The sequence below is a fragment of the Myotis nattereri genome (genome assembly GCF_964212035.1).
Source record: "Myotis nattereri genome assembly, chromosome: X".
NCBI lineage: Eukaryota > Metazoa > Chordata > Mammalia > Chiroptera > Vespertilionidae > Myotis > Myotis nattereri.
Window position 1 is genome coordinate 30850602 of NC_138078.1, and position 15585 is coordinate 30866186.

The window sequence follows — 15585 nt, forward strand, 5'->3', positions numbered from 1 at the left end:
GTTATTATAAAATAATGTCATTTATTAATTATATTTATAATCCATCTACTGTTTATGGCTGCTATTTATTCTATTAAATGTTCTATGAGCTCATGATTACATGTTCAACTTTTGGAAAAATAAAATCATATATGATCTGATCATAAGTCCATGCTGCTTCAATTAGAAAAAAAATGTGACTATAAAGCAGCCCATTGAACAAAAATGTTGATGGTACTTACAATATTTGGATCCTCAGAAAATAATACTTGATGTTTTGAGAAACAAGTCTGACAAATATAATAAATTTGTATAATACTTTGTACTCATGTAAATCTGCTTAACTTAGTTTTATAGTTTGGCATCTGTTCCTTGTTTTGTAATAAATTATATTCATTTTAAAATCATTAAATATTTTCTATTCCAGAGTGATTTTATAAAGCCTTTTTGACTGCTTTATCTCCCACTTCATTTCTTTTAATCCCTACACAAACTGGAAACCACACAAAAATGACATTGTTGCCTTGACATATTGCCATATTATAGACATCAATAATTCCCAAAGCCAATCCTCACTGCGGTGATTGAAATTTCCAGGATGATATCAATGGCACTTAAAAGACCTGGAAAAGTGATAGATTGTAAAGGTTGTACTTTAGTAATCTAATTCAGTCCCATAAGGACATGAAATAACTCACCAGTATATCCTGATAAGTAATCTAACAACCTAACTGACTTTAAAACCTCAACTACTGTCAGATGACTCTCTGAGGAAAACAATGCTATTTGTGGTATTCAAAGAGCAAAATAAGCTAAAATGAAAAATAACCTGGTTAACTGCATATAAATAAACAATACATGATAGAACTAGCTATAGATTCAGTAGTAAACAGTGCAACAAAATAGCCCTATTTGCTAAAGCTTATAAAATAAGTGAATTTTAAAAATATTTGGGTTATTATTAGGTACAATTCTCTCACTAATAATTTAAATCATTATTTAATAAGTGAGATATAGTCAGACAATTTTCAGTTTTTCCATCTGACCTTAGTTCTGAAGCTATAGGTATAAACAAAAATAGAAAAAATTAAATCTTAATATTGTATGTCATTTATGGATGTGACTATGTTAAACATAGTGTTTTTAGACATTTTTCTTGTCTTCTGCTTCCATGAAATAAAATTTTGCAAATAGAGTTCCTTTAGCTATTTTTTGAAGCAAGGATCCTAATGGTTCACCTTTTACTGTTTGGACTATCAAAATAGCTTAACATTGAATAGAATTAAACATATCAATCCAGTTCCAGCACAGAATTAAATGTTTGACCCATATAATTAAATAACTATTACCAGAGTTCCAAACAATAGAAAAGAGAATTTATTATTTATTTCATAAAAGATTCTTGATGCTTCTATTTCTACTTAGGACATGTATTGTTCAAATATAAAGCTGAATATAATGATGCCAAGATAAGTCATTATTCAGTCATATTCCTAAATATTTCAATTATGTAGTAAATGTCATTCTTTCCTTATCATTAGTCATGTGGATGTAATGAATTATAGTCGGCCTGAAAATATCCATAGATAAAAGTACTCACTTTACAGAATATCTAACCAGAAAAGTGTCTCCATTTGATATAAAGTTTGGTATTATCATAGAAATTAATGTCATTTTTTTTCTTCTCAAAAAATTTTACACTGTAATATAATCACATGTTTTATAAAATTACAAGAGAAATTGTTTTATGTGGCAAGTACTAAAATGGAATGATTTATTATTATAAATTTTCCATTTTTCTTGAGTAATATTAGTATTGTATGAGCATGCTCAAGGAAAAAAACATATAAATAAATATACTATATCATCTATAAGAAAATGTCCAAGATACAGCATAACAATATTGTCTCATATTTCCTAAATATAAATTTTCTTAAATAATTTTCTAAAATCAATGAGAAAAAAACAAGTTGGTATATTCAAATATTTATTCTTTACAAAGAGAACCATACAACTAAAAATTTTAGACTATAATATTATCAGAAAATACAGGTATTATAGTTCTTTTTAAACAGGCTATTATAGTTTTTTACTGTCTATAAATAAAATACATAAAAATTCTTTATTACAGAATGCTTTATTAACATCAGAAGACAGTCTTATGACATGATCTATGGTTGATTGATTTGCCTGAAAGCCACTATAATACTGAGGAAGAAGATTATTCTTCTCTAGAAAGAATGACAGAATATGATAAATTATTTCTTCCATCGTCTTACATAGCAATGAAGTTAAGGCTATCAATTGATAAGAATCCAAATCAGGAGATGATGTTTTATATAAAAAAATAAAAAATGCAGAGGTGGCTTTCTCATTTTCTGAAACTTACAATGCTAAATATATAATACTAAAAATATGATGATGTATGCAAAAATAATTGGAACTTGGCTGACACAATTTTGAGCTCTTGACCTTTCCATTGAAGCCTAAAAATCTGAAACATGCTTCAGATTCAACTTTGGATGTTTTATACTGTTTTCTATCTGAAAGTTAAGCTTACATAAATATAATGATTCACTAATGTACGTTCAGCACCAATTCATATTTTAAATAATTTGATAAGATGGCAGTACAATAAAATATTTATCTGAAACTATTTATTATATCTATTGAATAAATTGCATATATTCACGTTTGTCATAGACCTTAAAGATTCCTTCTTAAATTACAGTTATATATTCTGTATCGAGTTAATATGTCAAATTATCCCCATGTTTCTTGCCCACAGCAACCCAGCAGGGTCAGCGAGGGTGCACCCCGGCTCCCACTCCAGGCAGGACTGAGCTGGACCATGGTGGGTGGGTACAGCAGGGCCTGGCACTGTGCCCTTCTCCAGCCTTGCATCAGGATCAGGGTCAGGGCTGGGGGCAAGCAGATTGCAGTTTCACTCTGAGTTCCATACTCAGCCTAATTTTGGTTGCAACTCGTGGCTTTTCCTGGCTGCTTGGAGGTCCTTTGGGTGGGTGCCTTGGCGGAAAGGCTGGAGAAGTGCCCACAGCTGCTTGATTGGGCATCTCTCCAGCCCATAGCCTCTGTCCTGCCACCTGCAAGCCTGGCCCCAGACAGAACAGGCCCCCCTCAGGACTACTTTGGTCTCAGCACTTGGTCCTGGATTTCATCAGCCTGAGTTTCTTCCCCTGGTGTGTCTGATCTGAGTTTCCCAAAAACCCCAGCCGATGCTGGCTGTGCTGAGCCTCATTGAAGAGTTTTTCATGCAGTAAGGAAGAGCCCTCTGGGACCCTCCTCCACCTCCCTCTTCTCATCTCCTCCTCCTCTTCCTCCTTCCAGCCTATGATCACTTCTTCTCCAGTTGCTCCAGCAGTGGGCTGCCTTCTGAGTTGGGGGGGTCTTAACGCTGTTGGTCCTGACGATGCAGGTGGGGCGATGCCGGTTGAGCATCAGGATGAGCTGCTTCCGCTCCTGTTTTAGCTCCTCCATTAGGGTTTTCAGCTCTGCATTCATGAGCTCCAGCCACTCAGATCCCCCCTGCAGAAACTCCATCCTCTACGTCTTGTTCCGGCATCGGGCTACTGTCACTTTGTTCTTTTCCCAGCGCCTTTTCCTCCATTCCTCTTCCTCATCTAGCTCACTTTTCACAGGTGGAGGCCTCTTGCCCAGTTTCACCTCCAGGAAGTGCAAAGGGGCGAGCATGGACCTAATGTTGTGGATGTCAACATATTTAAGCTCCTCTGCAGTCAGGGCTGAGCTGGGGAGTCCGGTCAGGGGGCCGAGCCCTGGCAGAGAGCCCGTAGTCATGGAAGGGTCTGGAACAGCCGTGGGCAAACTACGGCCCGCGGGCGGGATCCGGTCCATTTGAAATGAATAAAACTAAAAAAAAAAAAAGACCGTACCCTTTTATGTAATGATGTTTACTTTGAATTTATATTAGTTCACACAAACACTCCATCCATGCTTTTGTTCTGGCCCTCCAGTCCAGTTTTAGAACCCATTGTGGCCCTCCAGTCAAAAAGTTTGCCCACCCCTGGTCTGGAATCTGCCCAGGCATCATAGCAGGAGTGGCAGTCCAGCCCTGCAGAAGCCACAGGCAGAGATGGCGACCCCTGGCATTCAGGAGCCACTGTGGCACCGGCCCCGCCCTGCAGCGTCCACCACCCCAAGCTCCTCCCATCACAGCCACTAACCTTCCCTCCAGCAGGCAGTGGTGGGTGGCCTGGGTCTCCCTCTTTGAGACGTTCAATCGTGTGGGGCTCTGCCTGCCTGCTTCATCGCCTCTAACAATTCACCTGCCTGCCTCGTCACCCCTAAACACTCACCTGACTGCCTGATTGCCCCTAACCACTCTTCCTGCCTGCCTGCCTGATGGCCCCTAACCACTTGCAAGGGGCCTTGGTGGTTCTGGTCTCTTGTCATTCTGGGTCTTTTGCCATCGCTGGGCTTTTAGTATATAGGATGTCCATTTTGTGTAGGTTGTCCAGTTTGTTGGAATAAAGTTGTTCAGAGTATATTTCATAATCATTTGTATTTCTGTGGATGTGTTGTTACTTTACCTCTTTCATTTCTAATTTTGTTTATATGGGTCCTCTCTCTTTGCTTCTTGGTGAGCCTGGCTAGAAGTTCATCAATCTTGTTTATCCTTTCAAAAAAAAAAAAAAAAAAAACAGCTCTAGGTTTTATTGAACTTTTGTATTGGTTTTTTTTTTTGTTGTTGTTGTTTTGGTCTTTATGTCGTTTATTTTCGCTCTTATCTTTATTATTTCCTTTTTTGTGCTTACTCTGGGCTTTTCTTGTTGCTCTCCTTATCATTCTTTGAGTTGTAGGGTTAGATAATTTATTACCATTTTTTCTTGTTTTTTTGAGGTAGGTCTATAGAGCTATGAACTTTCCTCTTAGGACTGCTTTCACTATGTCCCATAGATTTTGAGTTGTTGTGTTTTCATTGTAGTTTGTTACCAGGATGCTTTTTATTTCTTCTTTGATCTCTTTGGTAACCAAATCATTGTTTAATAGCATGCTATTTAACCTCGAAGTGTTTGATTTTTTTCCATTGTTTATATTGTAGTTGATTTCTAATTTTATGCTATTGTGATTTGAGAAGATGCTTGATATGATTTGTATCTTCTTGAATTTGGAGAGACTTTTTTTTTGTGTCCCAATATATGCACTTGAGAAGAATGTATGTTTTGAAGCTTTGGGTGAAATGTTCTAAAGTGTCAATTCCATGTGATCTAATGAGTCATTTAGGATTGGTGTTTGTTGATTTTTGTTTAGGGGATTTATCCAGTGGTGTTAGTGGGGTATTAAAGTCCCCTACTATGACTGTATTATTGTGGATCTCTCCCTGGATATCTTCCAGAAGTTGTTTTATGTATTTGGGTGCTCCTGTATTGGGAGCATATATGTTTACCAGTTATAGCCTCTTGTTGAATTGCTCCCTTTAGTATTATGAAGTGGCCCACCTTATCTCTTATTATGGCCTTCACTTTGAGGTTTAATTTGTCAGATATAAGAATTGCTACCCCAACCTTTTTTTTTTTTAATTTCCATTCACTTGAAAAATTTTTCCCATCCCGTCACTGTCAGTCTGTGTGAGTCCTTTGTTCTGAGGTGGGTCTCTTGTAGACAGCAGATACATGGGTCGTGTTTTCTTATCCATTCAGCTACCTTATGTCTTTTGATTTTAGCATTTAGTCCATTTACATTTAAGATTATTATTGACCAGAGGCCCAGTGCACAGATTCATGCACCAGTGGGGTCCCTCAGCCTGGCCTATGCCTTCTTGCAATCTGGGACCCACCAGGGGATGTTGGACTGCCAGTGTTGGCCCAATCCCCAATGTCCAGACTGAGGGACCCCACTGGTGCATGAATCCACGCACCAGGCTGCTAGTAAGCATATAAAATCTTTGGTTAATCTCTTCCCGCCTTTCCCCCTCCCACTTTCCCTCTGAGATTCATCAGTTTGCTTCATTTTTCCATGCCTGTGCATGGAGCATCTGCCCCCTGGTGGTCAGTGCATGTGATACCTACTGGTCAAATGGTTGAATGGTCACTTAGGCTATATATATATATATATATATATATATATATATATATATATATATATTTGTTTAACACCAGTGTTCCTTCTTCCCTTCCTATTTCTTCTTTTTACAGCAGTCTCTTTAGCATTTCTTGCATTGCTAGCTTGGTGGTAATAACCTCTCTTAGCACTTTTTTATCTGTGAAGCTCCTGAGTTCTCCTTCAATTTTGAATGATAGCTTTGCTGGGTATAATATTCTTGGATTCAGTCCCTTGCTTTGCATCACTTTGTATATTTCATTCCCTTCTGGCCTGATGTGTTCCTGTTGAGCAATAAGTTGATAGTCTAATGAGAGATCCCTTATAGGTAACTTTCTGTCTCTCTCTGGAAGCCTTTAAGATTCTTACTTTGTCATTGGTGTTTGCCAATTTAATTATGATGCATCTTGGCATTGGACTTTTTGGCTAATCTTGTTTGAAACTCTGTGAGCTTCTTGGACTTATGTGAGTTTTTTCCCCCCCAATATCATTGAAGTTTTCTGTCATTATATCTTCAAACAGGTTGTCTATTCCTTGCTCAGTTTCCTCTCCTTCTACCACCCCTATTATGCAGATGTTGTTTAATTTTGTGTTGTCCCAAAGCTCCCTTAGGCTCTCCCCCTCCTTTTTAATTTTTTTTCCAGTTGCTGCTCTGCTTGGGTGTTTTTTCCTACCTTGTCTTTTAGTTTGCTGATACAGTCCTCAGCTTCTTCTAGTCTACTGTTGATGCTTTCTATTGTGTTCTTTATTGCAGCTTTGTCATTATTTCTTCTTAGTTCTTCATTTTCTCTTGATTTTTACACATGTTGTTGAATTTGTCTTCCATCTTTTTCAGCTTCCTTATGACCATTGTTCTGAATTCTTTCTCTGACAAATTGCTTGCCTACATTTTTTTTTACTTCCTTTTCTGTTGATTCCTTCTTTTCTTTCGTATGGGGACTGTTTCTTTGTCTCCTCATTTTTGCTCCTCTCAGGGTGTCTGGTTATGTAGCTCACTCTCTACCATGTTGACCAAAAGGCACAAAATAGAACTCGACAAGATACAACACAGAGGGAACAAAACACGAATATGTTCATGACACCTATAACCCCAAATAAAGGTGACCACAAGAGAAAAGAGAATTAAGGGAGAGAGAAGAGCACAAAAATGATATCGAGAAAAGGAAAAATGGTAAGAGAGAACAGAAAAAGAAGAAAAAAGAAGGGGAAAAATATATGTATATGGGCAGAAAACCAACACCTAAACCAAAAAATGCAAACAGTAAACACCCAGGAAAAAAGGGTGCAGAGAGCTGAATATGAAAAAGTAGAGCTTATTGCCAAAAGGTAAGATAAAGAAATTGAATGAAGGGGGAATGGCCACAGTTCAGTAGAAAGGAGGTAGAAAGAGAATGAGTGTATAAGAAGAAAGTAAAAAACAAGATAAAAAATAGTAATAATTAAAAAATAACATTATATATATATATATATCCTATATAAGAAAAGCTTAATATGCAAATTGTTCAACCAGGAGTTCAACCACTCCCTACAACATGTGCTGAGCACCAGGGGTGGCGCAGAACATGGCAGGCATCCACGGTGCTGGCAATGGGTGGCAGTGGAGGCAGTGCCAGCCCCAATGGGCCCCAATGAGAGCAGGGCCACAGTGGGATGGTGGAGCAGGTGAGCAGGTAGTGCCATGCTAAGGTGGGTGTGAGTGGTGGCTTGATCACCCCACTGATTACCTTGCAGATGGTGACCAGTGGCAGCGGTGGGGGGCAGGGCTGCTGCCTGGTTCCCATGTGCTGAGGGAGCCAGGCTAGTGGCCTGGCCCCTACCAATAGCCCCACAGACAGTGACCAGTGGCTGGCAGGCCCTGATCTCCCAATCAGGCCCGGCCTCAACCTGGGACAGTGAATTGGGGGTTACCAACCTTCCCTGGCACCCGGACAGGGGGCTGAGACCTCTCACTGGCTAACTGGGGGTGGGGGTGATGGAGACAGAGGTGCGGTGAGAATGTGAGGTGTCCGCCAACCTCACTTCACTCCCCCTTCTACCCTCCCCCCGGGACGCCAGGGCTCATGCCATGGAAGCCACCATGCTCAGGTGCCGGGTGCCCATGAGGAGCCCATCCTGCACCCACACAGATTCTTCCAGATGAACCAGGCCAGAGCCACCAGGACCATAATGGCCAGTCGGGCTTCCTGTGGGTTTGTGCAGGAGCTGGTCTGCAAGGCTAGCCGGAAGAGAGCATGCTATCTACCTGGTTTCTGTGCAGTGCTGCTGGGCGGCCCAGAGGCCCACACTGCACCCCAGCCCATGGAGTCTGGCTGTGCTCACTGCATCTCCGTGTGGGGACTCAGGCATTGTGACTCAGGCAGAGGGGGGCACATATAGTCCCAGGGGCCCAGATGCTGCCCAGAGCCCAGAGATCAGCTAGGACCTGCCCTTCCATGCCAGATGCTCATGCTTTGATCCCTAGCCAGGCCTAGGGACCACAACCATACATGAGTTTTGTGCACTGGGCCTCTAGGATATATATAAAATTTAAAAAATTTCCCCTTTCTTTAATCTATCTATATATTCTTCTATTTTTGGAAAGGAGAATAGAGAGCAGATTAACCTTATTTTGATGAGTGAAACTAATTAAGTTATTAGAAGAAGAGAGCAAGAGAGGGGAGGAAAAGCAAAAGCATAAAATAAAAACAAAAGCAAACAATCAAACAAACAACAACAAGAAGAAAAAAATGACTAGCAGAGAAAGAGAAAAGAGAAGGGTGCATGGACTTGGAGCAGGGGAGAGGAAATTAGATATATGAGTAAGCCAACAGAGACTGCTGTAATAGAAATGCATCAATAAAGTAGATAAAGAAGATCAATTTTAACTGGGGATAAAAAGAAAGGATAGAGAAAAACTAAAGCAGGAATAGGAGAGGAGAAGCAGGGTTTAAAAGGGAGAAGTGAGGAAGAAAAGGAAAAAATGAGAACGTAAAATAAAGATTAAGAAATAGAAATAAAAATAGAATGTAGAACACTAATACAAAAAAATTAAAGATTAAAATAATAGTAAGAAATGAAAATAATAATAAATAATAAAATAACGAAAAATTTAGTTTCTTAAGTAAAAGATAAAAAATAAAAAATTGAAGTAGTGAAGTTCATTTGATTCAGCTCAGTTTTAATGTCCCTCTCTACTGTTCTGCCTGGCATGTCTCAGTTTCCTGTCAGGTAGTCAGCACTGTGTTGAAGTTCCCAACGATCCACTGCTCCCCTGTGTCAGATGCCACAGCCTTGGTTTCAGGCAGGCCGGATCAATGTGCCAGCTTTGTTGTTCTGCCTGCTTTCAGTCATATTTACACAAGTGTCTATTTCTGACAGGATCTCTCGGCGGCAGTATTGCTGTATTATGGCCCCTCAATCCAGTCCCTGAGGGCTCCCTGGGGGTATTCAGAATCTTTGTTTCCCTGTCTAGCTCAAGGCTGACTGTGGCTACACCTGGGAGGAGGAGCCTGGTCTTCAGGAGAAAAATGTCTGTTTGTTCAGGGTTGGAGGGAAGGGACTGTCCCAGAGCTGGATTCCAGGTCTCCTCCCCCTGCTTTGCTCTGCAGCCTCCAAAAAATCACCTCTCCCTGCATTGCTGCCTTAGTGAGTGTTTGTAATTGAAAGATCCTGTGCACTGGGTTTATCGAGTAAAAGAAAGGAAAATATAAAGACAGAGCAACTGCTGCTGTGCTTCTCTCTCCTCCCAGAACTGCGCAGCCAGTGCAGAACTTCAGGCTTCCTTTCTGGGCACAGCCTCCCATGACTGTGGGCTTAGATATAGAGTCCTCCACTGCCAACAGCCCTGTGGACCCCCTTCCACAGTCAAGTGTTAAGTGTGTCCCCAAGGGACGCAGACTTGGTGCAGAGCATTTTCCTTCTGTCCTTCTAGTCCCAGCTGTGCATGTCTCTCCAGCCCAGGTCCCCATCCTACCGTTCTCCAGGCAACATCTGATCTTTCCAGCCATTGACTGCCTTACCAGCTGTGTTTAATTCGCCAATTCCAGGTGGATGTTATTCAATTCAGTGTTTCTTCAATCTGCTCTGTGAGAAGGTGCCCAACCTGTCTGCCTATTTGGCCACCATTTTGTCTCCCCCTGGACAAACATTTTATGAGCCCTTGCCTGGGGAGGATAGAGTCTCAGAGTTCTTGGGTTCACAGCCAAAGCAGCAGGTCCCTGGCTGGTGTGGCTGTAGGGTCCCAGGTGGTGTCTGAGGGCTCCCCTGGTGGAGGTGAGGCTGGGCTTCCAAAGTCACAGCTTCCCTCCCCTTCAAGATGGTGCAGTCTCTATAGCAGAGTTGGCTGCCCTGGAAGAGATTGCAGCAGTAGGAGAGGCTGCCTGGTTAGGGGAGCCTTGTCCACCAGTCCCCAACAGTCCTTCAGAATATAAGTGTCCCTCACTCACACATACACACATGCCCCACACGTCCATGCACTCCCTTTTAGCTCCCTCCCTCACTTACACTCTCTCCTTCACTGCTGTCCTGTCGGCCACCATCTTGGATCCCTCAAACCTTATGAAATTTAGAAACATCATTATGTATATAAATTATCAGCACACAATCCTGGAGATACAAGGAAATCAACTAAAGTTATTTTTTTTTAAATATATGTTTTAGGTGGCTCTTGATAATTACTTTAAAGTAGTGATCAGTTCTGTTTAACTCAGCCACACTTCTGCGCTACACTTATGGTTATTGATAAGCCAATGGTGAGGGTCAAATTAGATAAGTTTATTCTTTTACATAAAAATGTTGATACTATTTTAGAGTTAATTAAAGTACAGTAAACAAAACAATAATTTATTACAAACTTTAATTCTAGTCCAGCAATTTCTAAGTATAAATCACAACTTTTTAAGAGTCTTGACTAATTAAAACTGGGCTTTCTTCAGTTTACTCACAGCTAAGAAAAATTTGAAGCACATTAGGTTATTGGAGTTCACTGGGTTCCACATAGGTAAGTTAACAAAAAGAGTTTGTTGCAAATACATGCCTCTTTTTAACCCAGGTAATGGGTGGGAGTACTAGAGGTTAAATTTTGTGGTTTTTAGAATTTTTTTTTATCTTATAAGATGTTTATTGATTTAGACCTTGTTATATATCATTGCTTATATATACATGGCCATGAACTTCACTTTTCCTGATATTTCTTTCTAGACAAAATTCTTAATTTAATTGAAACATTTATAGCATATCTGAATATTTGGATTCATTTCAGGTGGAAATAAAGGGGCCATAAGTTCAGTAGAGATAGCTGTGCTGACATGTCTTCTTTGTCTATGCAAAGCAATTGGCTTAACCAGGAAGCACAAGCACAGAAAAGTTCACTCAATCATCAAATCCTTCTAGCATTACAATTTTTCTTTTTTCAAATATTTGGCTAATTAGAACCACAGCTTTATCAAGAAAGGAGAGAAAATATTTTCTCATATGTATTTTTAAATGTTTTAATTTTTATTACATTTATTGTGGTTGACATCCCTACTAATAAAAGCATAATATGCTAATAAGAACGGACAGCTGAATGACCTTCCAGACATCATTCCAAATGTCCTTCTGGACAAAGATATGGTGGTGGGGACCAAGGCAGAGCAGTTAGGGGTGATCAGGCCAGAAGGGGAAAGCAGTTGGGGGCGAACAGGTTGGCAGGGGAGACCAGTTGGGCAATCAGGCCTTCAGGGGAGAGCAGTTGGGAGCTATCAGAATGACAGGGGAGAGAAGTTAGGGGTGATCAGGCCAGCAGGGGAGCAGTTAGGGGCATCAGGCAGGCAGGCAGAGGTGCTTAGGGGCAATCAGGTTGGCAGGGGAGAGCAGTTAGGGGTGATCAAGCCAGCAGGTGAGCAGTTAGGGGCATCAGGCAGGCAGAGGAGAGAAGTTAGGGATGATTAGACAGGCAGGCAGAGCAGTTAGAGGTGATCAGGCTGGCAGGGGAGAGCAGTTAAGGGTGACCAGGCTGGCAGGGGAGAGCAGTTGGGTGTGTTCAGGCTGGCAGGGGAGAGCAGTTAGGGGCAATCAGGCTGGCAGGGGAGAATAGTTAGTGGTGATCAAGCCAGCAGGCCAGCAGTTAGGCACATCATGCAGGCAGGCATAGGTGGTTAGGGGCAATCAGGCCAGCAGGGGAGAGCAGTTGGGGGCAATCAGACTGGCAGGGGAGAGCAGCTAGGGGTGATCAGGCCTGCAGGGGAGAGCAGTTAGGGGCAATCAAGTCAACAGGGGAGCAGTTAGGGGCATCAGGCAGGCAGGCAGAGATGCTTAGGGGCAATCAGTTTGGCAGGGGAGAGCAGTTAGGGGCAATCAAGCCAGCAGGTGAGCAGTTAGGGGCATCAGGCAGGCAGGGGAGAGCAGTTAAGGGTGATCAGGCTGGCAGGGGAGAGCAGTTGGGTGTGTTCAGGCCGGCAGGGGAGAGAAGTTAGTTGGGGGCGATCAGGCCGGCAGGGGAGAGCAGTTAGGGGTGATCAGGTCAGCAGCGGAGAGCCGTTAGGGGCAATCAGACCAGCAGGGGAGCAGTTAGGGGTGATCAGGCAGGCAGGCAAAGGCAGTTAGGCATGATCAGGCAGGCAGGGGAGCAGTTAGGGTCATCAGGTCGGCAGGCAGAGGCCTTGGGGATGATCACGCAGGCAGGCAGGCAGGCAGGTGAGCATTTAGGAGCTAGCAGTCCCGGATTGCAAGAGGGATGTCCCACAGCTTCGATCCTAAACCAGCAGTTGGACAGCCCCTGAGGGGTCCCGAATTGGAGAGGGTGCAGGCTGGGCTGAGGTACCCCCTCCCATGCATGAATTTTGTGCACCGGGCCTCTAGTTGGTTAATAAGGTTACATAAATTTCAAGTGTACATTTCTGTGATACATGATTTACATATTGCATTGTGTGCCCACCAGCCAAAGTAAAATAATCTGTCACCATGTATTTGACCTCCTTTACCCTTTACTACCTCTTCACCTCCTTCTCTGTGTCTGTGTCTAAGAGTTTTTATTTGTTTGCTTTTCTTGTTTGTTCATTTGTTGTTTTCAGTTTTATATCCCCCATATTATCATATAACCATTATGAGTGAAATCATGTGTGTCCTATTTTTTTTCTGTCAGATATTACACTTAGCATGATATTCTCAAGGTTCATCCATGTTGTTGCAAAAGGCAATATTTAATCTTTTCTTATGACTGAATATCATTCCATTGTATGTATGTACCACATCTTCTTTATCCAATCCTCTTTTGAAGGACATTTGTGTGTTTTTTCCATGTCTTGTCCACTATTAATAATGCTGCTATGGACATAGTAGTGCATATATCTTTGCAAATACATATTTTTATTTTTTGGGGTGTAGAGAGACAGAAAAGGAGTTTCTGGGTCATATGGTAAGTCTATTCTTAATTTTTTTTGAGGAACCTCACACTGTTTTCCATAGTGACAGTTCCAGTTTATATACACACCAGCAGTGAATAAGGGTTCCGTTTTCTTCACAACCTCTCTAATGCTTTTTATTACTTTCCTTGTTGTTAATAGACATTCTAAAAGGTATGAGGTGGTACCTCATTGTAGTTTTGATTTGCATTTCCCTAATAGCTAGTGAAGTTGAGCAACTTTGCATACATCAGTTGGCCATTTGTATGTCTTGTGTTGGTTCAGGTATTCTGCTAATTTTTTTATTGTTGACACTATAACAAGTGTCTCCAATTTCCTTCCTTTCCACCCTCAACCCAGCTCCCATCCTTCCCTGACTTTCACCACATTATTGTCTCTGTCCATGGGTTAGTTGATTGTTTGGTGTAAAGTTGCATGAGTTCTTTATATATTGTAGATATTAACCTCCTGTCGGAGATGGTGTTTGCAAATATCTTATCCCATTAGGTTGGTTGCCCTTTGGTTTAGTGGAGATTTCTTTTGCTTTGCAGAAGCTTTTAGTTTGGTATAGTCCAATTTATTTATTTTTGCCTTTACTTCCCTTACCTTGGGGTCATATTCATGAAACCTTAATTTTTATTATGGGGACAAACAGCAGTCTAGTTTTATTCTTCTGCATGTGGCTTTCCAATTTTCCCAGTACCATTTACTGAAGAGGCTTTCTTTTCTCCATTGTATGTGTTTTGCTCCTTTGTCAAAAATTATTTGCCCATATACCTTGTTTTTCTTTCTAGGTTCTCAATCTTGTTCCATTGTTGGTGTGTCTGTTTTTCTGCCAATACCACACTTTTTTTTTTATTATAGTAGCTTTGCAGTATAATTTGAAGTCAGGAAATGTGGTACTTCCTGTTTAATTCTTTTTTTCTCAGTATTGCATTGGCTATTCAGGGTTTTCTGTGGTTCCATACAAATATCATGATTTTTTGTTCTATTTCTTTAAAAATGTAATTGGAATTTTGATGGTGATTGCATTACATATGTATACTGAGTGGCCAGATTATTATTATCAGCCAGATTATTATGACCACCCCAACAGTACTTCGTTGGGCCACTTTTTGCCTTCAATACTGCGGCGATTCTTCTTGGCATTGACTCCATGAGATGCTGAAAGGTGATGAGAGGAATCTGACACCATGCCTGATGAATAGCACTGTCCAGTTCTGTGAGATTTGATGGTTGTAGAACCAGCGGCCTAATGGCTCTTTTAATTTCGTCCCGCAAATGCTCAATTGGATTGAGATCTGGTGATTGTGGGGGCCACCTAAGCAAGGTAAAGTCTCCCTCATGTTCTTGAAACCACGCCTGCACAATACGAGCACTGTGGCATGGCGCATTGTCTTGTTGGAAGAAGCCATCTCCATTGGGATACACCATCTACATGATAGGATGAACTTGATCAGCAACGATACTTAGGTATGTTGTGCTATTCAGACGTTGTTCCACACGAATTAAAGGGCCCAAATCATGCCAGGAAAACATGCCCCAAACCATAACACTGCCCCCACCAGCTTTAAGGGTTGTATTCATGCATGTGGGGTGCATGATTTCATGCTGTTGCCGCCAAATTCTCACTCTGCCATCTGCATCATGCAACTGGAAACGTGATTCATCAGACCACATGACTTTTTTCCAATGCCCAATTGTCCAATCCTTGTGTTCCTGTGTGAATTGGAGACGTTTTATCTTGGTAACTGCAGACAGCAAAGGTGTTCGAACAGGCCTTTGGCTGTTTTGCTGATACTCGCTCCATGGCTTCGAGCCCCAACAATCATCCCAAGTTCAAAGGCTGTTAAATCACGTTGTTTACCTATATCTTCAGAAAAAAATCACTTCTACTGCTTCCCTATTTATAATGGTCTGACCCTCTAGCAACTTCAGTGTGAAATTATAGCTAATTTGCCTACAAACGTCAGGTGGTCATAATAATCTGACCACTCAGTGTATATTGCTTTGGATTGTATGGGCATTTTCACTAGGTTGATTCTTCAAATCCATGAACACAAAGTATTTTTCCATTTCTTAGTGTATTTTTCAATCTCTTTTAATAATGCATTGTAGTTTTCAGTTTATAGGTTATTCATATCCTTTGTTAAATTTATTCCAAGGT

General features: G+C 41.1%; 1 pseudogene across 1 annotated transcript; it reads right to left on the reverse strand.

Annotated features, from left to right (window-relative positions):
• Positions 1 to 3334: 3334 nt before the first annotated feature.
• Positions 3335 to 3852, reverse strand: LOC308511625 (jun dimerization protein 2-like; annotated as a pseudogene). The gene has a single exon. The product of its transcript is annotated as a jun dimerization protein 2-like (transcript).
• Between the last annotated feature and the right edge of the window lie 11733 nt (positions 3853 to 15585).